The 25336-nt window shown below is 47.4% G+C and overlaps 1 protein-coding gene across 1 annotated transcript in view; it reads left to right on the top strand.

The window, feature by feature from the left end:
- The window catches only part of LOC310660793 (uncharacterized protein), a 66403-nt gene that overhangs the window by 11329 nt on the left and 29738 nt on the right, over positions 1-25336 (top strand). The window lies entirely within an intron of this gene.

Here is a 25336-nt window from a genome sequence, read left to right on the forward strand (position 1 = left end):
GCAGAGCCGCGAGGCAGAACTTGCAGTCTCCCAGCCAATTAGCAAAACGCTAGTAATATCCAAAAGGCAACATAATGGCCAAGTCCAACAACGCGATGTCAATATAAACTCTTTATATAATCTGCACAGAACATTGAACAATATGAAATACCGTATTTTTCGCTCCATAAGACGCACCAGACCACAAGAAGCACCTAGTTTTTGGAGGAGGAAAACAAGAAAAAAATTATTCTGAATCCCAGAAGCCAGAACAGCAAGAGGGATCGCTGCGCAGTGAAAGCAGCAATCCCTCTTGCTGTTCTGGTTTCTGGCATAGCTGCGCAGCCTGCATTCGCTCCATAAGACGCGCACACACATTTCCCCTTACTTTTTAGGAGGGAAAAAGTGAGTCTTATAGAGCAAAAAATACGGTATATGAAATATGCACTCTCTGCAAAATCAAATAAACAAAAATCTTCTAAATCTCTGAAAGTCACAAAATATGCACTCTTGATGGATTCTCTTGAAAACATAGAGCCAAATAAACGTAAGTCTTATAGGTCTCTGAAAATCTTTGTGGGCTATGTGAGTCTCTGAAAGAAGCAAGGGGTCGGATTCTTATCTGCTGAAAACAAGCCGTAAGGATTTGTTTTATGACGTCCAACACTGCCAAAGTGGTTCGCAAACAGACGTAGTGAACAGTGATTCCGGATATACCCAACGTTTCGTGGAATTCTTCTTCAGCACAGCAGGAGGATATAGAAATACTTCATAAACCCATCTATATGGTGAATGGAATTGTATGAACTACAATGGCTATCGAGCAGTGGTTCAATGTTCTGTATAGATTATATAAAGAGTTTATATTGACTTTGCATTGTTGTACTTGGTCGTTGTGTTGCCTTTGGGATATTACTGACACAGGGGTTTAATTGTTTAATTATCAAAACACGGCTGCGCCTGCACGCATTTCGCTTGCGCGATTCCAATTACATGTGGTTCGTAGAATCATGGGAAAGATTCCGTCAACAGTGTCTCTGAAAATTTTTACACAGCACTTGGGAAGACAAGCAAACTAATGCCAGTGTACTGAAAGAAGCAAAGACCACCAGATTCTTCAACATCAACTTCGTTGGACTGGTCATGTTGTGTGGATGCCTGATGATCGTCTTCCAAAGCAACTACTCTATTCCCAACTTAAAAATGGAAAGCGTAATGCTGGTGGTCAACAAAAGAGGTTTAAAGACTCTATCAAGGCAACAGAACAGCCTTGACCAAAGGTGTCATGGGCTTTGAAGACACTCAAACTCAGGACGCAAGGGAGAAACGTGCTAAGAGGAAGGCACGCTTGGCAAATCCACACCATGATCAACTCCCGCCCAGAAACCAATGTCCCCAATGTGGAAGGGCGTGTGGATCCAGAATTGGCCTCCACAGTCACTTACGGACTCATTGCTAAAACCATGTTTATGGAAGACAATCTTACTCGGCTATGAGTGATCGCCAAAGAAGAATTGTAGGTCTGGAAGAGACCCCAAGGGTCATCTAGTCCAACCCGCTGTAATTTAGGAATTTCATGGCAAATGACCATCGAACCTCAGCCTGCGTCTCTCCGCTCTGCTTTCATGTATGCGAATGCGGCAATATTTTTAAAGTCTCCAACTTTTAATGCAGTTTTGAAAGAGGACTGGAGAAGTCTGCCTGCATAGCTCAGCTGGTTAGAGCATGGTGCTGAAAATGCCAAGGCTGCAGGTTCGATCCCCCGCTGGGACAACTGCATATTCCTGCGTTAAAAGGGGGTTGGACTAGATGACCCTTAGGGTCCCTTCCAACTTTACCGTTCTGTGATTCTGGAGTTCCTGGAGGAAAGAGAGCTATCAATGACTACCAGGCAGAGGGCCTTCTCGGTGGTGGCACCTGCCCTGTGGAACGCCCTCCCACCAGATGTCAAGGAAAAGCCTGGTGACTTTTAGACGACATCTGAAGCCAGCCCTGTATAGAGAAGTTTTAGAATGTGGCTTTTTTTGGGGGGGGGGGTTATTGGGTTATTGCTTTTGGTTTGATTTTATATAATAAAGAATAATTTTTTATTTATACCCCACCCTTCCCTGTTCAGAAAACCAGGCTCAGGGCGGCTAACAACAAATTTAAAACAATTGATGCAACAAAAAACAACATAAAATACAGTATAAAACGTGAATAACTACCCCTAAGCTGCCCCTATTTTCATCAGAGAAATGTTGGAGGGTGTGGAGTTATGTGACCCCCCCGAGCCAAGGAGATAAATACCTATACAACCTTTAGAAGACACCTGAAGGCAGCCCTGTGTAGGGAAGCTGTTTAATGTTTGATTATGTTTTTATATACAGTGGTTCCCCGCAAGACGAATGCCTCGCAAGACGGAAAACCCGCTAGACGAAAGGGTTTTCCGTTTTTCAATGCGCTTCGCAGGACGAATTTCCCTATGGGCTTGCTTCACAAGACGAAAATGTCTTGCGAGTCTTGAGATTTTTTTCCGCTCCCCACCCCCTTTTTCTAAGCCGCTAAACCACTAATAGCCTTTTAGCAGCTAATCCGCTAATCCCTTAAGCCTTTAATAGCCGCTAATAGCCGCTAAACCGCTAATAGCGCTAATCCGCTAATCCGCTAATAGGGTTGCTTCGCAAGACGAAAAAACCGCTAGACAAAGAGACTCGCGGAACGGATTCTTTTCGTCTTGCGAGGCACCACTGTATGTTGGAAGCTGCTCAGAGTGGCTGGGGCAACCCAGTCAGATGAGCAGGTTATTATTATTATTATTATTATTATTATTATTATTATTATTAGCTGTTGTTGTTGTTCAGTCATTTAGTCATGTCTGACTCTTTGTGGCCCCATGGACCAGAGCACGCCAGGCACTCCTGTCTTCCACTGCCTCCCGCAGTTTGGTCAAACTCATGTTGGTAGCCTCGAGAACACTGTCCAACCATCTCGTCCTCTGTCGTCCCCTTCTCCTTGTGCCCTCCATCTTTCCCAACATCAGGGTCTTTTCCAGGGAGTCTTCTCTTCTCATGAGGTGGCCAAAGTACTGGAGCCTCAGCTTCAGGATCTGTCCTTCCAGTGAGCACTCAGGGCTGATTTCCTTCAGAATGGAGAGGTTGGATCTTCTTGCAGTCCATGGGACTCTCAAGAGTCTCCTCCAGCACCATAATTCAAAAGCATCCATTCTTCGGCGATCAGCCTTCTTTATGGTCCAGCTCTCACTTCCATACATCACTACTGGGAAAACCAGAGCTTGAACTATACGGACCTTTGTTGGCAAGGTGATGTCTCTGCTTTTTAAGATGCTGTCTAGGTTTGTCATTGCTTTTCTCCCAAGAAGCAGGAGTCTTTTAATTTTGTGACTGCTCTCACCATCTGCAGTGATCACGGAGCCCAAGAAAGTATTGAATAGGACGTCCCTATTTCCATCGGAGAAATGGAGGGTGTGTGATTATTTATCCAGTAGCTGGAAGGGAGCAGGTATCTCCGCGCATTGCATCCTAAACACAACAACGAGGCGCCCAGTGTTCAGATATTCACGTTCATTCGCTGGCCTAATGCCTTTAAAACAATACGCGAGAGCCCCTTTGTCGAAGGCTCGGCGGGTGCGTGGGGTGGGAATAAAGGGAGGCATCTCTTTTGTAATGCCCTCTCCAGCTAAAGCCTCGCAGAGCCAGGCTAGGTGCCACCCCAGCGCCACCCGGCCGCCAGACACCGGAGTCAGCAAGTCTCCATTTTTGCAGGGACAGGAGGGAGCCAGAAGCCCAGGAGAACATGCTGGAGTTGCAGTTCGCGGGCAGAAGGTACCGGAAGGTCTGCCTGCCAAAGAACCCACAACATCCCTGCTCAGTCCAAAGTCAGAAATGGAACCAGAGTTTCCAAAGAGTTACGTGGAAACAAGCGGTATTTTGTGGGTGGGATTCGACCATCATCTGGCACATTTAGGGTAAGGTTCATGGGACGCGGGTGGCACTGTGGGTTAAACCACAGAGCCTAGGGCTTGCCGATCAGAAGGTTGGCGGTTCGAATCCCCGTGACGGGTGAGCTCCCGTTGCTCGGTCCCTGCTCCTGCCAACCTAGCAGTTCGAAAGAACGTCAAAGTGCAAGTAGATAAATAGGTACCGCTCTGGCGGGAAGGTAAACGGCGTTTCCGTGTGCTGCTCTGGTTCGCCAGAAGCAGCTTGGTCCTGCTGGCCACATGACCCGGAAGCTGTACGCCGGCTCCCTCAGCCAATAAAGCGAGATGAGCGCCGCAACCCCAGAGTCGGCCATGACTGGACCTAATGGTCAGGGGTCCCTTTTGTTGTTGTTTAGTCATTTAGTCGTGTCGACTCTTCGCGACCCCCTGGACCAGAGCACGCCAGGCACTTCTGTCTTCCACTGCCTCCCGCAGTTTGGTCAAACTCATGCTGGTAGCTTCGAGAACACTGTCCCACCATCTCGTCCTCCTTCGTCCCCTTCTCCTTGTGCCCTCCATCTTTCCCAACATCAGGGTCTTTTCCAGGGAGTCTTCCCTTCTCCTGAGGTGGCCAAAGTACTGGAGCCTCAGCTTCAGGATCTGTCCTTCCAGTGAGCACTCAGGGCTGATTTCCTTCAGAATGGACAGGTTTGATCTTCTTGCAGTCCATGGGACTCTCAAGAGTCTCCTCCAGCACCAGAATTCAAAAGCATCAATTCTTCGGCGATCAGCCTTCATGATAGTCCAGCTCTCACTTCCATACATCACTACAGTGGTACCTCGGGTTAAGTACTTAATTCGTTCCGGAGGTCCGTACTTAACCTGAAACTGTTCTTAACCTGAAGCACCACTTTAGCTAATGGGGCCTCCTGCTGCTGCTGTGCCTCCAGAGCACGATTTCTGTTCTCATCCTGAAGCAAAGTTCTTAACCTGAAGCACTATATCTGGGTTAGCAGAGTATGTAACCTGAAGCGTATGTAACCCGAGGTACCACTGTACTGGGAAAACCATAGCTTTAACTATACGGACCTTTGTTGGCAAGGTGATGTCTCTGCTTTTTAAGATGCTGTCTAGGTTTGACCTTGGAGCAATAAATGTATCTTGCTGGGAGCATAAGTAAATATTCAAAGGATCATAGAATTGTACCCCCTAACAGGGCTGCTGGGATTTGTAGTCCGGAACATCTAAGCTGGCATTTAAGGCTGCTTTAATGATTTTTAAAATTATTATTTCTCATTTCTTAATTGGGTGCTTTTGAGGTTTGGTGACCCTGGTTAACATAACTTTAGCCTTTGTTATCTCTGTTTTTTCATTCCCATTCAGCCCAAAATCACTGCTCTGTGTTTTCTGAGCTTTGCTCTAATATGTGAGAGTTCAGCTCTGGGAGCCAGACACAAAGCGATCTCTTTTCCCAGACCAAATTGCGAGATCCAAACCCCAGTCATGGATACTGACTTAACAAAGATCTTTTGAAGTGAAAAAGACCTGCTATGGTCCCAGGCACTGGGCTTGAAAGCCTTATAGTTTTTAATTTGCATTTTTATCTCCCCCCCTCATTTGTTTTGCTTTTTATTATAAAAATAAATGCACACACGCACAAAGATAAACACACAAAAATAACATATTTATAACAACTACTAACATGCACACAAACATTTTCTCCCTCCCTTATAACATTAAAAGTTGTGGATGTCCGATGAAACTGAAGGTTGGAAAATTTCAGGACAGAAAGCCCATAGCAGCTGCTTTCGTAGTTGTTAATATTATTATATCTTTAGTTACTTATACCCTGTGTTTTCCCCCCGACGAGACTCAAGAAACAACCACAGTCTTTCTTTTTTTTTAAATCATTTTTATTTGAGTCTACAAATAAAAATTTAGAACCATCCAAATACATATCCATATGTAGAGATTACTCAAAATCTCGAGACTTCCCCTCATCCCCTCCAGTTGTCAAAATTTACAACTGCATATTATTCTACATTCTGTGTTTTATATCGTTCCATCTTATCCATAGTATTTGTTACATTACAAGTGAGATTTAAATCCTGCGAATGTTTTCATCTGCTTGCAGTGGTCTCATAAATCAATTATGAATTTTCCCCATTATTTTTTAAAGTTTTTGTCCTCTTGGTTTCTGAGCTTTCCAGTCAGTTTTGCCATTTTGGCATAGTCCATTGACTTAGGGACTATTTCTTATTTCCATCTCGGGGCTAGGAGCATCTCTGCCGCTGTTGTCGCCTACGTAAAGAGTCTTTTCTGTTCCTTTGGAGTGTCGGTACCTACAATTCCTAATAAAAAAGCTTCTGGTTCTTTTTCAACAAAAGTTATTCTAAACATTTTCTTCATTTCATTAGATATCATCTCCCAGAACACTTTTATTACGCGGCCACTACATATGATAAAGGGTACTTTCTTTTTCTTTACATTTCCAGCAGGTATTTATACTTGTTCTATACATTTTGGCTAACTTAAAGGTAAAGGTAAAGGGACCCCTAACCGTTAAGTCCAGTCGCGGGCAACTCTGGGGTTGCAGCGCTCATCTCGCTTTACTGGCTGAGGGAGCCGGCGTACAGCTTCCGGGTCATGTGGCCAGCATGACTAAGCCGCTTCTGGCAAACAAGAGCAGCGCACAGAAACGCCGTTTACCTTCCCGCTGGAGTGGTACCTATTTATCTACTTGCACTTTGACATGCTTTCGAACTGCTAGGTTGGCAGGAGCAGGGATCGAGCAACGGGAGCTCACCCCGTCGCGGGGATTTGAACCGCCGACCTTCTGATTGGCAAGCCCTAGGCTCTGTGGTTTAACCCACAGCGCCACCTGCATCCCTTACCTTCAAAGGTGGCCCCACATAAAACTATTTGAGAACCAAGGTACTACTGTATCTGATTCAGTCTTACACATCTTAGCAAGCCTACTCGGAGTCAAGTACCACCTGTCAATCATCGTTCTACCCAGACACTGAGGTCCAGCACCGAGGGCCTTATGGCGGTTCCCTCACTGCGAGAAGCCAAGTTACAGGGAACCAGGCAGAGGGCCTTCTCGGTAGTGGCACCAATCTGTGGAATGCCCTCCCAGATGTCAAAGAGAACAACAACTACCAGACTTTCATAAGACATCTGTGAGGAGATTTCACCCCTCCCATATCCAAGAATCTGCTGATGTTCTCTGCTGATTCTCCAGAGAGGAGGGGGCGGTTTCTGCTCTCTACTTATTCCGCTCCAGCCTCACATCAAAGTGTCGGAGAGAGAGAGACTGAGTGTTAGAGAGAGATCGTGTGTATAGATAAGGTTGCTGCTAAGAGCAGCTGCAGACACTCAGTGCAGTTCAGCTTTTCGTTTAGACCTCATTTAGCTCTGTATATAGTTGTGTATTATAGTTGTAGATAGAATAAAGAAGATATTCTACAGAGCTGCTCTCCGAGTTGTTTATATACTCTGCTAGACTCTGCTGTACTCTGCTGTGCGACGACTGTCTACTTGTGGAAGTGAATCCAGTGCTCACAACTCTAAGCTGTGAGTCCACAGCACTTAGACCTTTTCCTGTGCAGAAGGTGGTCTCTGGAAGTGCTACCCACCTCGCCTAGCCCAGTCGGGGCTGAAGTGTGTGAGTCCAGTTGGTGGCACTGGCTCAAGGGCGATGCTGACAATCTGAAGGCAGCCCTGTTTAGGGAAGCTTTTAATGTTTGATGTATTACAGTATTTTAATATTTTTTTGGAAGCCACCCAGAGTGGCTGGGGAAGCCCAGCCAGATGGGCAGTGTATAAATAATAAATTATTATTATTATTATTATTCAAGGAATAACATGCTGTAAACTGCCTGTATTTCGTAGGTAGCCCACTACAGTCATACCTCGGGTTACAGACGCTTCGGGTTGGACGATTTCGGGTTGCACACTGCACTGAACCCAGAAGTGCCGGAACAGGTTACTTCCGGGCTTCGGTGCTTGCGCATGCGCAGAAGCGCCGAATCGCAACCCGCGCATGCGCAGACGCGGTTCTGCGGGTTGTGGGCGCTGTGGGTTGCAAACGTGCTTCCCGCACGGATCACGTTCTCAACCCGAGCATCCACCTTAATGCATTTTGCCCTGGCCAGCTGAATTCTTCATATCATCCGACCGAAAGGGAGGTCCATGCCCATTGCTGCCAGGATGAGCTGGGATGAAGAGTTCAGTAGGTGACACACCTTCCCCTTAATCCTGCATAATGCGCACAGCCCCGATTTCCCCATTCTGATCCGAGGCTCCTGGGGTGTGTTCAGAATACGTCGCTATTTTTAGAGTCCGTGGGACAAATCTGCTGGCAGGCCTGCGTTTGGCTGGCATAACATCAGCAGCGTCGGAGAAATGGCTCCTGCAACTTTTCCCGGCAGCTTGCAGTAAATCCAGAGCGGTTTAGTAGTGCTTGGATAAGGAGATGAGTAAGGCTGCCCAGCTCAAACAGAGACAAGGGATGGGTGTGGGCATCAGGTCACATATTGTTATAGATTCGGGGTAAACCTTGGAAATCACTGTAATTTTTGCGACATAAGACGCACCTAGTTTTTGGAGGAGGATCTGGTGGTGAATTTGGGGTGACCCGATGCAAAGATCCTGAGGATCCATATGGATCCGTGCTTTGTAACCACATTTTTGCACCATTGCAGTCCCAGGAATCGGGACGCGGGTGGCGCTGTGGGTTAAAGCCTCAGCGCCTAGGGCTTGCCGATCAAGAGGTCGGCGGTTCGAATCCCCGCGGCGGGTTGCGCTCCCGTTGTTCGGTCTCAGCGCCTGCCAACCTAGCAGTTCGAAAGCATTCCCGGGTGCAAGTAGATAAATAGGGACCGCTTACTAGCGGGAAGGTAAACAGCGTTTCCATGTGCGGCTCTGGCTCACCAGAGCAGCGATGTCACGCTGGCCATGTGACCCGGAAGTGTCTTCGGACAGCGCTGGCCCTCAGCCTCTTTGAGTGAGATGGGCGCACAACCCTAGAGTCTGTCAAGACTGGCCCGTACGGGCAGGGGTACCTTTACCTTTTTTTAGTCCCAGGAAACAGTGGATGCGTGATTTTTTTGGCGCAGGCTGTAGCCATGGACATTCTATGTGATCTTGGGGTGAATTTGGGGTGACCCAATGTAAAAATCCAGAGGATCCATGGGCTTTTACCTCCCCCCTCCCAGGCAGCCTCCTTTATCTCTAGCATCCCTTATCTCTCTCCCGATCCCACCGATCAGCTGCTTCCTTTCAACACCCCCTTCCCTCTTGTTTGCCTTAGTGTCTTTTCCTTAGCTGGAGCAGTTTTTTGCTCCTCCTTTTCTTCTAATTTCTCTCCTCATTGCTTTAGTCTTCCTGTTTCCCCCTTTTGCAAATTTGCTGTCTTTACCTCCCCACTCCCAGGCAGCCTCCTTTATCTCTAGCGTCCCTTATCTCACTCCCCGATCGGCAAACGATCAGTGGCTTTGTTTCAACATCCACTTCCATCTTTCTAAAAAAAAAAACATGATCTGCTTTTCTCCCCTGGGCAATTTGGCTCCAGGGACCACACATTTGCTCCATAAGACGCACAGACATTTCCCCTTACTTTTTAGGAAGAAAAAAGTGCGTCTTGTGGAGCAAAAAATATGGTAATAAATGCTTGTGTTTGGGTGATTTTTGATATGAAAGGAGAATGCAAGTGGCAAAGAAATTCGTGTGGCTGAGCTATGGTCATCAAGGAATAATAGAGTGACATTAAAAATACAAGGGAACTTCTTTTTTAAAAATAATAATAATTGTAATTTTCATTTATATACATTACAACAATTATTCAAACATAATTCTGACATTTGAGACTTTGACTCCCGCCATATTTCTGCAGCTTTTAAACATTTATTTCCATCCTTTCCTGCATACTCCAAATTATCTTAATTTATTTTTTTATTCGTCTGTTCTCATATATATCTCATACAGCGGGACCCTCTAACCACTGCACGGCTGTTGGGTTGAAATCATAGGCGGCAGACGAGTAGCGGCGTCATGTGGGAGGCATCTCCCCGACCAAGTCTCGGAGAGTCCCTTTTATTGTATATTACCCCAATTGCTGCATATGTGCTTGGTGCTGATTGGTTACACGTGGGGTGCGTATAAGCATTACAATATTACATACACATACGAGGGGTTACATGCAGACATTGCACATCACTAGATAGAGAGAGTACAGGAACATAGTAATCTATGATTGATAGGGTGGTACTCAGAGATTATATAGAGTGCACTTAACATTCTTCTAGTCTGCGGTGATAAACAGGGGATGTGTATAGTTAGATAGGAAGGTCATGACATCATTTAGAGACTCCGAGCTATCCATGCCAGGGTTGTTTGGAAGGCAATGTGCAGAAATACCACCTACGCAGGATCTCTAAGAATTCAACAGGAAGGGAATACAGGAAGGCAATATTCTAGTAATACAGGAAAGGAATACTCTACTCACGGCCACTGGCTCTCAGCGCAGAATATGGTCTCAGACTATTGTTCTGATTCTTCCTTCCTTGCTTGCAATTGTCCGACCTATTTCATGGGCTTTCCCTGCACCCTGATTTGGCGCTGGGGGGCATGTTGACTTTTGCATTGCATCCTGGGGAAGAGACCTCATTCCACCCACAGAGTGCACACGAGAGGGAGACTGAATTCTCTTGCTAAAAACGCGACGGAGACCCGAACTGACAAGAGTGGAATCGTGCAAAGGCCTCCGAGACAGAAACTGGCCGAGTGGAATTTAGCAACGCTTTATTTGCAAAGAGTGGGTTGAGAAAGAGGTGGTTGTTTTCCCCAGTGGCATTTTTTTGGGGGTGTCTGTCCTCTCCGAAGGAGGAGACGTTTGACGGATCTCTAACTGGTTCTGACTGCTTCGTTTCTCAAATATTATGTGGGCTTGAGTGCCGGCAGCAAATCTTCAGCAGGAGTGGGGAAGCCCAGCAAGACGAAATATTACAGCCGGAACCTTCCCGAAACACAATAATAAAAAAAATCAAACAGAACACAGTTGGGTCAACTCTTATGGAAGCTGCTTGACGCAGAATCAGACCCTTAGTCCCTCTGACCCAACATTGCCTAGTGAGTGTTAAAATCATGTTGTTGTTGTTTAGTTGTTTAGTCGTGTCTGACTCTTCGTGACCCCCTGGACCAGAGCACGCCAGGCCCTCCTGTCTCCCATTGCCTACCGCAGTTTGGTCAAACTCATGCTGGTAGCTTCGAGAACACTGTCCAACCATCTCCTCCTCTGTCGTCCCCTTCTCCTTGTGCCCTCCATCTTTCCCAGCATCAGGGTCTTTTCCAGGGAGTCTTCTCTTCTCATGAGGTGGCCAAAGTCTTGGAGCCTCAGCTTCAGGATCTGTCCTTCCAGTGAGCACTCAGGGCTGATTTCCCTAAGAATGGAGAGGTTTGATCTTCTTGCAGTCCATGGGACTCTCAAGAGTCTCCTCCAGCACCAGAATTCAAAAGCATCCATTCTTCGGCGATCAGCCTTCTTTATGGTCCAGCTCTCACTTCCATACATCACTACTGGGAAAACCAGAGATTGAACTATATGGACCTTTGTTGGCACTGCTTAAAAACCTCCAAGGAAGGAGAGTTCCACTGTCAAATGGCTCTCACTGTCATAAAGTTCTTCCTGACGTTTAGTCCCTTTCTCGTAACTTGAAGCCATGGGTTCGAGTCCTACCCTCCAGAGCAAGAGAAAGCAAGCTCTCTCCACCTTCCAAGTCACAGCCCTTTAACTTCAACTCGAAGGCGCCAGATGTTCCTGGTTTATTATCGCTAGCATTAGGGATAATGCAGATAAAAGAAAGTTCTTCTCCATGCAGCACATGTTTAAACTGTGGAACTCTCTGCCAGTGGCGTAGCGTGGGTTGTCAGCACCGGGGCAAGGCAAGTAATTTGCACCCCCTAACCCGTGGATTTGCGCCCCCTAACCCCAACCCCCAGATGTTGCGCCCGGTGCAGCCGGGTCCCCCTGCACCCCCCCCCCGCACCGCCACTGCTCTCTGCCACAGGAGGCAGGAATGGGCCCCAAATTAGATTGTTATAGAATACGGTCAGACAAATTCATGGAGGACAGGGCTATCGATGGCTGCTAGCCAGGATGTCTAGATAAATTATAAACAGATAAAAACATTGGCAGGATTATTGTAACAACCTGCTGTTTCATAAGAGTATATATTTAAAGAAGATGAATAAATGAGCACATGAAGTTGCCATATTTTTTGCTCCATAACACTCACTTTTTTCCTCCTAGAAAGTAAGGGGAAATGTCTGTGCGTGTTATGGAGCGAATGCCTACGGATGGCGGGGCGATCTGCTGCAGTCGTGAGCAGAGGATCCATGGTTCCCCTTCCTTCCCTCCTCCGTGGCTTGCTTTGAAACAGCAAAGTGGGAGAAGAGCCACTGAGTGGGGAGGAGAGAGGGACAGAGAGCCTGCTTGCCTTAAAGGAGCAAAGCGGGAGAGGAGAGGAGCCTTCTCCTCTTATACCCCTCTTCTGCATTATTAACAGCATCCTTCTCCACCCACCCCATGCGTGTTCCTTGTCCCTTGAGTGCTTTTCCTTCCCTCCCCACTTAAAACGTGGTTACAAAGCACGGATCTACATGGATCCTCAGGATATTTGCACTGGGTCACCCCAAATTCACCATCAGATCACATAGCATGTCCATGGCTACAGCATGCACCAAAAAGATCACACACCCACTGTTGCCTGGAGCCGCAGTGGTGCAAAAATGTGGTTACAAAGCATGGATCCACATGGAACCTCAGGATTTTTGCATTGGGCTACCCCAAACTCACCGTCAGATCACATGTCTGTGGCCACAGCATGAACCACAAAAATCATACATCCACTGTTTCATTTAGAATATTTTTTTCCTTGTTTTCCTCCTCTTAAAAACTATATGCGTGTTATGATTGGGTGCGTGTTATAGAGCGAAAAATATGGTAATCTGGATATGCAGAAGATATTAAAAACAAACCCAATGAACCGCAGAAAGAGAGGGGGAAGGATGCCAAGTTTTGAAATGTCAAAATGATTGTAAAATTAGTGAAATGTATAAAATTGGTGAAATGTATAAACTTGAAAAGTATAAATAAATAAATGAACTACACTGCCAACTTGGGTTGCCATATGTCCAGATTTCCCAGGGCATTTCCTCTCGAACACTGCTTCTGACTCCAGTATTCTGGGTGTGCCCAGAAAATTCCTTTTTTATTTTAAAATGCTTTATTGAAATTAATTATACACAAAAGAAAAGAAAACAACATGTAATGAAATATATAATAAAGAAAAAAGGAATTTTTAAAATACTTGTTGCATTGTATCATATTTTTCTCAAAGATTCAACGACTTCCGGTCAACTCCTCATGCTTCTAAACATTATTTATCCTATCGCACATTTTATTTCAGTCTTGTTATTCATTATATTCATATATATTCTCTTTCCTGGCACTCATCCAATGTATCACAGAAGTTATTCTAGAGCTGCCACAGATTTCATGCTGTTAGAATAGTCCTTAAGATAGTTTTTATACATACTCCATTTTTTAAATTTAAAAGTTTGTTCTGTGCGGTGTGGTCTCTCAATCTTTCTGTTAGTTTAGCCAGTTCTGCATACCCCAACAATTTATTTTGCCAATCCAATTTTATCGGTACTTTGTCACCCTTCCAGTTCGTAGCTATCAATATTCTCGCGGTCACAGTAGCGTACAAAAACAATTCCCTCATATTTTTTGGAATGCCGTGAACTAAATTAAAAGACGCCTGCTTCTTGGGAGAAAAGCAGTGACAAACCTAGGCAGCTTCTTAAAAAGCAGAGACATCACCTTGCCAACAAAGGTCCGTATAGTTAAAGCTCTGGTTTTCCCAGTAGTGATGTATGGAAGTGAGAGCTGGACCATAAAGAAGGCTGATCACCAAAGAATGGATGCTTTTGAATTCTGGTGCTGAAGGAGACTCTTGAGAGTCCCATGGACTGCAAGAAGATCCAACCTCTCCATTCTGAAGGAAATCAGCCCTGAGTGCTCACTGGAAGGACAGATCCTGAAACTCAGCCTCCAAGACTTTGGCCACCTCATGAGAAGAGAAGACTCCCTGGAAAAGACCCTGATGTTGGGAAAGATGGAGGGCACAAGGAGAAGGGGACGATGGAGGACGAGATGGTGGGACAGTGTTCTCGAAGCTACCAGCATGAGTTTGACCAAACTGCGGGAGGCAGTGGAAGACAGGAGTGCCTGGCGTGCTCTGGTCCAGGGGGTCACGAAGAGGCGGACACGACTAAACAACAACAACAATGCCCAGAAAATCCCTGATGTATGGGAACCCTGTGAATAGGGATGGAAGGATGGGAGGGAAGTCCATAGTATAAGGTTACCAGACGTCCCCGTTTCCCGGGGACAGTCCCCAGATTTACAAATCAGTCCCCTGATATAAACCTATCATTCCTATTGAAGTTGAAAAGTGTCCCCAGATTCCTTGAAACAAATCTGGTAACCTGACCATAGTATATAACAGGCATGTCCAACAGGTAGATCACCAGATGTCCGTAGTAAAGGTAAAGGGACCCCTGACCGTTAGGTCCAGTCGTGACCGACTCTGGGGTTGCAGCGCTCATCTCGCTTTACTGGCGGAGGGAGCCGGCGTACAGCTTCCGGGTCATGTGGCCAGCATGACTAAGCCGCTTCTGGCAAAGCAGAGCAGCGCACGGAAATGCCATTTACCTTCCCGCCGGAGTGGTACCTATTTATCTACTTGCACTTTGACGTGCTTTCGAACTGCTAGGTTGGCAGGAGCTGGGACCGAGCAACGGGAGCTCACCCCGTCGCGGGGATTCGAACCACCGACCTTCTGATCAGCAAGCCCTAGGCTCTGTGGTTTAACCCACAGCGCCACCCGTGTCGCTTATGTCTGTAGTAGATCACTGGATATTTGTGGTAGATTGCGGTAGATCTCCCCTCCCCCCTGAAAAAGCTTTGGCTCCCCCCAAAAAAGCTCAACAACTTATTTGTCTCCCCTGTCAATAACAATGGATAGATCACAACCAGTATTTTTATAATGTGAGCAGATCGCAGTCTCTTGGGAGTTGGACGTGCCTGGTATACCAAAACCTCTTTCTCTTTAAGGGCTCCAGGTGAGCACCTTCTCTACCTGGGCCACACCCAGTTCCCCCAAAAGCCATTGCAAACCTCCAGGACCAGCCAGATAAAAGGAGTGATCTCCCAAGAGTCTCACATTTTCAATTCTAGTTGGGCTTCCTGTCTCTGCTCTGTTGCTATGAAGGCCCCAAGATGCTGAGAAAACCCTTTTAAATGTACTTTAATCCTTTCCTAAATGGAGGCCCTGCTGAATATTCGGCGGCTTGCAGAAGAGGAAGGCAAACGTGAGTTGTTAGCAAAGGGGCTGGTTAGGGTCTACACTTGAGTAGAGACCTGGGGTGTAAAGGATGGGTGGGAGGGCGGTCTGCTATACTCCCACTGCTGCCCAAAGTTTTGCAAATATTTTTCTGTGCCAAGAAGGGCTTGCTTGGATTCAAGGCTTAATTCTGGCAAGTATTCCTCTCCAAGTGTTGCCCTATGATATGGAAAATAACAAGGGCACTTCTAAGCATGTACAGAGTGTGTTTGCATTCCAGTGAATAATTTCTGCAAACCTGAACCCATCTGGGGTAGGAATTTTTGAGGCCTGGGGACAGAACATACAGGTGTGTTTTAGGCAATCTTAGGCTGCAATTTTAGCCCCACTTACCTGGGTGTAAGGTGCATTGAATTCAAGAGGACTTTCTTTTGAGTAGACGTGGATAGGCTTGCACTGTTAATTTTAAAACTCCTGAGTTTATTCTGCCAGCTGTGGATTAGAAACTTTACTCCCAACTTTTTTTTATCCTTTGGTTTGAAAGCAGTTTGCAATTCTGATATTTTATATTTTATTTTTTCCAGGGGAATCCTGGGAATAGTCTTTTGCAAAGCCACCTTCCCCCAGTTAAAGGACATTAAGTTTGCCATATATGCTTACCTAGGAGTAAGCGCCAATGAACATAACAGGGCTTACTTGTGAGTAAGCTTGTGTGGGTGTTGTACTTACATGGCTGTGATGCCTTGACTGTGTTGCTTTAAAAACACTGTATAGGGGAACCTACCCAGCTACGTCTGTTTCAACACATCCTTCTCCAACTTGGCGCCCTCCAAATATTTTGAATTACAACTCCCATCAGCCCCAGGCCGATGGGACTTGTAGTCCAAAACATCTGGAACGTTCAAGAAGCCTGGTTCTAACATGAAATATTGTTCTGTAGAATTGCTTTAAAAACTGGTGGTTCCATATACATTATGTTTTCAATACTTCTTTTTTATCTGTGTTTTAACATCTACATGCAGCCGCTGGGAGAGATCATCAGGGGGTTTGGGCTAGGTGTTCATCAGTATGCGGATGATACCCAGCTCTACCTCTCTTTTAAATCGGAACCAGTGAAGGCGGTGAAGGTCCTATGTGAGTGTTTGGAGGCGGTTGGAGGATGGATGGCGGCTAACAGATTGAGGTTGAATCCTGATAAGACTGAAGTACTGTTTTGGGGGGACAGGAGGCGGACTGGTGTGGAGGGCTCCCTGGTCCTGAATGGGGTAACTGTGCCCCTGAAGGACCAGGTGTGCAGCCTGGGAGTCATTTTGGACTCAAAGCTGTCCATGGAGGTGCAGGTCAATTCTGTGTCCAGGGCAGCTGTTTACCAGCTCCATCTGGTACGTAGGCTGAGACCCTACCTGCCCGCAGACTGTCTGGCCAGAGTGGTGCATGCTCTGGTTATCTCCCGCTTGGATGACTGCAATGCACTCTATGTGGGGCTACCTTTGAAGGTGGCCTGGAAACTGCAACTAATCCAGAATGTGGCAGCTAGACTGGTGACTGGGAGCGGCCGCCGGGACCACATAACATTGGTCCTGAGAGATCTCCCAGTATGTTTCTGAACACAATTCAAAGTGTTGGTGCTGACCTTGAAAGCCCTAAACGACCTCGATCCAGTATACCTGAAGGAGCGTCTCCACCCCCATCGTTCTAACCGGACACTGAGGTCCAGCACCGAGGGCCTTCTGGTGGTTCCCTCACTGCGAGTAGTGAGGTTACAGGGAATCAGGCAGAGGGCCTTCTCGGTGGTGGCTCCTGCCCTGTGGAACACACTCGAATCAGTTGTCAAAGAGAAAAACAGCTACCTGACTTTTAGAAGTCATCTGAAGGCAACCCTCTTTAGGGAAGCTTTTAATGATTAATAGGTTATTGTATTTTGGTGTTCTGTTGGATGCCGCCCAGAGTGGCTGGGGAAACCCAGCCAGATGGGCAGGGTACTCCTTTCCCAATTTTGAACCAATCAGTTGTTCCATATCCAGTTCTAACTGTAATTATAATAATAATAATAATAATTTATTATTTGTACCCCGCCCATCTGGCTGGGTTTCCCCAGCCACTTTGGGCGGCTTCCATAGAAACAGAAAATACAGTAAAATATCACAGATTAAAAACTTCCCTGAACAGGGCTGCCTTAAGATGTCTTCTGAATGTCAGGTAGTTGTTTATCTCTTTGACATCTGATGGGAAGGCGTTCCACAGGGCGGGCGCCACTACCGAGAAGGCCCTCTGCCTGGTTCCCTGTAGCTTTGCTTCTCGCAATGAGGGAACCCCCAGAAGGCCCTCGGCGCTGGACCTCAGCGTCCGGGCAGAACGATGGGGGTGGGGACGCTCCTTCAGGTATACTGGGCTGAGGCTGTTTAGGGCTTTAAAGGTCAACACCAGCACTTTGAATTGTGCTCGGAAATGTACTGGGAGCCAATGTAGGTCTTTCAAGACCGGTGTTATGTGGTCTCGGCAGCCGCCCCCAGTCACCAGTCTAGCTGTAGTTTCTTGTCCCACATAGAGATTTCTCAGGAGATAGATGAGGTGCTCAGGCACTCCCATTTCTTTAAGAACTTGCCATAGTTTGCTGTGGTCGACACAGTCAAAGGCTTTTGCATAGTCAATGAAGCAGAAGTATATGTCTTTCTGGAACTCTCTACCTTTCTCCATAATCCATCGCATGTTTGCAATTTGGTCTCTGGTTCCTTTGCCCCTTCGAAATCCAGCTTGCACTTCTGGGAATTCTCGGTCCACATACTGCTTGAGCCTTCCTTGTAGTATTTTAAGCATAACCTTGCTAGCGTGTGAAATGAGTGCAATTGTGCGGCAGTTGGAGCATTCTTTGGCACTGCCCTTCTTTGGGATTGGGATGTAGACTGATCTTCTCCAATCCTCTGGCCACTGCTGAGTTTTCCAGACTTGCTGGCATATTGAGTGTAGCACCTTAACAGCATCATCTTTTAAAATTTTAAGTAGTTCACCTGGACATCCGTGGCTCCTTAAATAGGCTTGCAGCCCTCTCTGCCACAACCCAGCATCTATCATGTTGATGCCCCCAGCTTTCCCTCCCTCCAGTCCCTCTGCCCATTTCTTAAAAGCTCATTGGCCGTGTTGCCTTTCGGTCTTAAGTGAGCATCTGTTCCTGTGTGCTTATCCTCTTCTTAATCCTTCTCTGACCTTAAGAAAGTTGCTGCAGCAAGGCAAGTAGATCTCTCTTTTCTCTAGGGCATTGTGGCTTTCAAAGAGCTGATTCAAACATTGGGAGGTGGGGTAGCGTATGTGACCCTCTTAATCACCTATCCATCAGATTCCCTTCTTGTGGAAAGCTAGCAGCTCAGGGAGAATTATATTCAGCCACTTATTATTGAGGGGAAGTGTGTGGAACAGGTCTCGGTGTTTCGGGTTCTGGGAATGGAGTTGAGAGATGACCTAACCTGGGGTAAAGGTAAAGGGACCCCTGACCATTAGGTCCAGTCGTGGCCGACTCTGGGGTTGCGGCGCTCATCTCGCTTTACTGGCCGAGGGAGCTGGCGTACAGCTTCCGGGTCATGTGGCCAGCATGACTAAGCCGCTTCTGGCGAACCAGAGCAGCGCACGGAAATGCCGTTTACCTTCCCGCTGGAGTGGTACCTATTTATCTACTTGCACTCTGACGCGCTTTCGAACTGCTAGGTTGGCAGGAGCAGGGACTGAGCAACGGGAGCTCACCCCGTCGATGGGATTCGAACCACCGACCTTCTGATCGGCAAGCCCTAGGCTCTGTGGTTTAACCCACAGCGAAAACAGCAAAGACCTGATGAAGAGAGCACAGCAGAGGTTATATTTTCTGAGAATCCTCTGGAAAAACAATCTCTCAAAGGACCTGTTGATGGCATTTTACCATTGTACTGCTGAGAATGTATTAACTTATGGTCTGTGTGTGTGGTTTGGGAGCTGCACGGGCAGGGAAAAAATAATGTTGTCCAGGGTTGTAAAGACTGCGGAGAGAATAATTGGGCATACTCTTCCCACCTTGGATCAAATCTACGCTTCCAGGTGCCATAAGAAAGCTGCAGAGATAAATATGTAAAATAACTAAGCAAGTAATAGACATCACCCCAGAATTGGCCCTACTAAACATTTTCCAAGACAACAATGCCCATTTACACCACAAAGAACTCATAACCCACCTACTCTCAGCAGCCAGAAGCATCATAGCCAGACACTGGAGAGACCTGTCAGGAGTAAGCATGGACCAATGGTACCAAATAGTATGGGAAACAGCCCTACTAGAAAAATTAACTAATAAACTGAAACTGACAGGGGGACAAATAGAAGAAGACGCTTTCACCCCGGTATGGCTCCCCTTTATCACATACACAGCCCAACAGGACAATGACAATAATCCACCAACAGCATACAAATCAATATGGCTAACCTGATCCAAAACACCCACCCACCTCACTCACACACGAAAACAAAGATCACCACAGCCAATCACAAGCAAGCAATCACACCCTAGGCCAACCCCAACCTCTCTCACCACCAAAGGAACACAAGTGAACAACACAAGCAACGCTGACACCAAACTCTACATACATTAAACACAATAGAAACACCGCCACCCAACCCCACCCCCTTCCATTTTCCCTCTCTCCACCCCCCTCTTTCTTTTTTCTTTTCCTCTCCCCCTAATGCCTCAACAAATGAAATGGATTTGTAAAAATGTTACATGGAAAAACAACAACGAGGCATTACACTTACTTCTGTAAAACAAGAAAACCCTTAATAAAAATTTTTAAAAAAAAGAAAGAAAGAAAGCTGCAGAGATAGCGCAGGATAGTGCGCAACCCGGAAACAATCTCTTTCAGCTTATGCCTTCTGGAAGAAGGTCCAGGGTTATAAAGACTAGGACTAGCCGCCTGAGAAACAGTTTCTATCCAAATGCAGTTTTGGTTTTAAACACAGTGTAAGGTAGTCTTTAATGGGATGCGGGTGGCGCTGTGGGTTGAACCACAGAGCCTATGACTTGCCAATCAGAAGGTCGGCGGTTCGAATCCTGCGACAGGTTGAGCTCCCGTTGTTTGGTCCCTGCTCCTGCCAACCTAGCAGTTCGAAAGCACGTCAAAGTGCAAGTAGATAAATAGGTACCACTCCGGCGGGAAGGTAAACAGTGTTTCCATGCGCTGCTCTGGTTCGCCAGAAGCGGCTTAGTCATGCTGGCCACATGACCCGGAAGCTGTACGCCTAATGGTCAGGGGTTCCTTTATCTTTACCTTTATTCAGACCACACCTGGAATACTGTGTCCAGTTCTGGGCACCACAATCTAAGAAGGATATTGATAAACTGGAAGGTGGGCAGAGGAGGGTGGCCAAGATGATCAAGGGTCTGAAAACTGAGCCTGATGAGGAATGGTTGAAGGAGCTGGGAGGAGGAGGAGACCGAGAGGAGATATGCGAGCCATCTTCAAATATCTGAAGGATGGAGCAAGTTTGGTTTCTTCTGCTCCCTAGGGCAGGACTTCAAGTTACAAGAAATGAGATTCCAACTAAATGTTGGGAAGAATTTTCTGGTGGTAAGAACTGCTCAACTCCTTTCTTGGTAGGTTCTCCTTCCTTGGGAGTTTTTAAGCAGAGCTTGGATGGCCACCTGTTATGGATGACAGCTGCGATTCCTACATTGAGCCAGTGTGGTGTAGTGGTTAAGAGCAGTGGACTCGTAATCTGGTGAACCGGGTTCGATTCCCCGCTCCTCCACATGCAGCTGCTGGGTGACCTTGGGCCAGTCACACTTCTCTGAAGTCTCTCAGCCCCACTCACCTCACAGAGTGTTTGTTGTGGGGGAGGAAGGGAAAGGAGAATGTTAGCCGCTTTGAGACTCCTTCGGGCAGTGATAAAGCGGGATATCAAATCCGAACTCTTATTCTACATTGCTTTGGGTGCAGTGGCGTAGCATGGGGGGTGCAGAGGGGGCCGGCCGCACTGGGTGCAACATCTGGGGGGGGGGCACGCTCGCACTCGCAGCTCTCTGCCCCTACCTGGCTCACTCACTCTCTCTCACTGCAGTGCTGGCTGTGCGAATCCGATCCGAGCCGCCGGGTCGCCGCCCACTGTGGAGGGGAGGGTGCCAGGCGTGCGGTGCGGAGAGAGAGTGAGGGGCTATCTGGGGAAGGGACAGTGCAGCGGGGGGGGGGGTGCAAATTACTTGCCTTGCCCCGGGTGCTGACAACCCACGCTACGCCACTGTTTGGGTGGACTAGATAGAGGTACCTTCCAACTCTGCAATTCTGTGATGGGAATCATAGTGCAAAAATCAGGAGGGACCCCTGATTTGGGCGAGGCCAATTCTGCAAGGTGGCATTGCCAGGCACCCCCCCCCCCCGGCACTCCATGCAAGATTAGCCTTTTTACTGTGCTGCAAGTGATCTCTGAAAATTAGCCAGGCTTAATCCTCCCTTGGCAAGGATCCCAAAGGTCTTAATGGGAAGGAGCAGAGCTTGCAACCGTCTGAGCCGGAGAGAGACCAGATAGCATTTCCCGTAAACTGCATCCCGTTCCCTGGAGAGTTGAGCCGGATCAATAGCAGCTACAGCATAGCCCATTAGCTAGGCCTTCACCCCAGAAGTGGACAGTCCCGATTCTCAAAGGCATCATACCTGGGCAAGCACAGAGCTGGCAACTTTCCCCAGTTCCCAGTGAGGGTAATAATCAAAGTAGTTGGTACTTATTTTAGTGCTTTGCTGTTCAGAGCGCTCCACGTTCCATCTCTGTGAACGTGTCCAGAGGAGGGCAACCAAAATGGTCAAAGGCCTGGAAATGATGCCTTATGAGGAATGGCTAGGGGAGCTGGGCATGTTTAGCCTGGAGAAGAGGAGGTTAAGGGGTGATATGATAGCCATGTTCAAATATATAAAAGGATGTCACCTAGAGGAGGGAGAAAGGTTGTTTTCTGCTGCTCCAGAGAAGCGGACACGGAGCAATGGATCCAAACTACAAGAAAGAAGATTCCACCTCAACATTAGGAAGAACTTCCTGACAGTAAGAGCTGTTCGACAGTGGAATTTGCTGCCAAGGAGTGTGGTGGAGTCTCCTTCTTTGGAGGTCTTTAAGCAGAGGCTTGACAACCATATGTCCGGAGTGCTCTGATGGTGTTTCCTGCTTGGCAGGGGGTTGGACTTGATGGCCCTTGTGGTCTCTTCCAACTCTAGGATTCTATGATTCTCGGCCATTTGCAAAGCAGGCTTCTCTGTTAAGTGGATCAGTAAATGTTGGGGCATCCATGCCCCGTGGCTCCCGGGCAGAGAATTTGCCCTGCATGCAGGAGGGTTCGGGTTCACTTCCCAGTGGCAAGTCCCAAGGGGGCGGCCCCTTGCTTTAAAAAAGGATCTCGTAGAGTTGCAGAACTCCTGCCAACCTAGCAGTTCCAAAGCACGTCAAAAGTGCAAGTAGATAAATAGGTACCGCTCCGGCGGGAAGGTAAACAGCGTTTCCGTGCACTGCTCTGGTTCGCCAGAAGCAGCTTAGTCATGCTGGCCACATGACCAAACAACAGGAGCTCACCCCGTCACGGGGATTCGAACTGCCAACCTTCTGATCGGCAAGTCCTAGGCTCTGTGGTTTAGACCACAGCGCCACCCGTGTCCCTTGTAGGGTGGTGCAATTTTTCTTTTCTATTTTTCATTCTCATTCACTTTCCCCCCTTCTTTCTCTCCCCCCCCACTCTACCTTTTTATAAATGAAATTTCCTTAATAAAACATGAATACGTATGTGTGTGCGAGGAAGAGGGCTGGATGAGGCCAATGGCAATCTAGTCCAGCCTCCTGTTCTCACAGTGGCCAACCAGTTGCCTCTGTGGGACAAACTGACAAGCAGGACTCAAGCACAAGAGCTTAGAATTATAGCGTTGAAAGGGACCGCGGGGGTCATCTAGTCCAACCCGCTGCAATGCAGGACACTTTAGCCCAACATGGACCTCGAACCCAGGACCCTGAGATTAAGAGTCTCATACTTTACTGATTGAGCTTCATTGCATATCTTTAGGTGCCAGGCAAAAACATTTCTCCTCAACCAGGTGTTTGGCTGGTTAACATTCTATGCCACGCATACGCAAACTCGGCCCTCCGGATGTTTTGGGACTACAACTCCCATCATCCCTGACCACTGGTCCTGTTAGCTGGGGATCATGGGAGTTGTAGCATGGAGGATGGATGGCGGTAAACAGATTGAGATTGAATCCTGACAAGACAGAAGTACTGTTTCTGGGGGACAGGAGGCAGGCAGGTGTGGAGGATTCCCTGATCCTGAATGGGGTCACTGTGCCCCTGAAGGACCAGGTGCGCAGCTTGGGAGTCATTTTGGACTCACAGCTGTCCATGGAGGCACAGGTTAAATCCGTGTCCAGGGCAGCTGTGTACCAGCTCCACCTGGTACGCAGGCTGAGACCCTACCTGCCCGCGGACTGCCTCGCCAGAGTGGTGCATGCTCTGGTTATCTCCCGCTTGGACTACTGCAATGCGCTCTACGTGGGGTTACCTTTGAAGGTGACCCGGAAACTGCAACTGATCCAGAATGCAGCAGCTAGACTGGTGACTGGGAGCAGCCGCCGAGACCATATAACACCGGTCTTGAAAGACCTACACTGGCTCCCAGTACGTTTCCGAGCACAATTCTAAGTGTTGGTGCTGACCTTTAAAACCCTAAACAGCCTCGGTCCAGTATACCTGAAGGAGCGTTTCCACCCCCATCGTTCTGCCCGGACACTGAGGTCCAGCTCCAAGGGCCTTCTGGTGGTTCCCTCACTGCGAGAAGCCAAGTTACAGGGAACCAGGCAGAGGGCCTTCTCGGTAGTGGCGCCCGCCCTGTGGAACGCCCTCCCACCAGATGTCAAAGAGAACAACAACTACCAGACTTTTAGAAGACATCTGAAGGCAGCCCTGTTTAGGGAAGATTTTAATGTTTGATGTATCACAGTATTTTAATATTCTTTTGGAAGCCGCCCAGAGTGGCTGGGGAAACCCAGCCAGATGGGCGGGGTATAAATATTAAATTATTATTATTATTATTATTATTATTATTATTATTATTATTATTATTAAACATCTAGAGGGCTGTTTGCCTATGCCTGTTCCATGCCTTTTAAAATGTGTTTCTGGGGCAGAGGATTTCTCGGTTTGCTTTTGTTTTATTACGCATCCTTGTGTTCTCCTTTTGTGGGTTTTCCCCCTGTTGCGAACTTCCCTGCGATCTTCGGACGAAGGGTGGTCTGCAAATTAAATAAATACGAATAAAACAATAATAGCCAGAGCCCTCTCCCTGCCTGTGGTTTCCAGCATGACTGTGAAAATGCGAGCATAGTTTGTGTGATGAAACACACACAAACCAAACACACGCACGCAAATTGTGAGAGTGCCACCATTATTTATTTCTAAAAGACAACAGTGGCAACTCGCAAGATCAGCAATTAGCAGCCAGCTAGGAGAAAATAGCCGCCTCCGTCCGAAACTGGACACCATCCCATTTTTCTTTCCACAATGCTCAGCGGCGCCCTAGATTTTTCATCCAGTACGCTGAGCTCAATGCAAAGTCATTCTCGGCCCGCTCTCTCCAGAAGAGACCTGGAGGAAAGCCAGCTTGAAAAGGCCATTTGTCAGCGCGCATAAGAGGCCACATGGCAAGCCAGGTGGCCGAGCTCAGGAGCCTCCGTCATCCCCACCTACACCCATCCCTGATGAGCCCTTCACGCCCACCCCAGGGAGATGCCCCGATTAATGGCCAAGGCTCAAGCGCACCTTGCTTGCAGCGGATTTCACAGTGACGCGAACCAGCCCTTAAGCCCCTCCAATCCCGTCACCGCCAGCACACAGAGAGGAAAGCAAACACTGCAACTAGACAAGTCTCAAGTCTGTGTTATTTTGCAATGCCTCCAGGAGCTGGAAAATAATAATAATAATAATAATAATAATAATAATAATAATAATAATGTATTATTTGTAGCCCACCCATCTGGCTCGGTTTCCCCAG

The sequence above is a fragment of the Podarcis tiliguerta genome (assembly GCF_965153285.1).
Source record: "Podarcis tiliguerta genome assembly, chromosome: 12".
In the NCBI taxonomy this organism is placed as follows: Eukaryota; Metazoa; Chordata; class Lepidosauria; order Squamata; family Lacertidae; genus Podarcis; species Podarcis tiliguerta.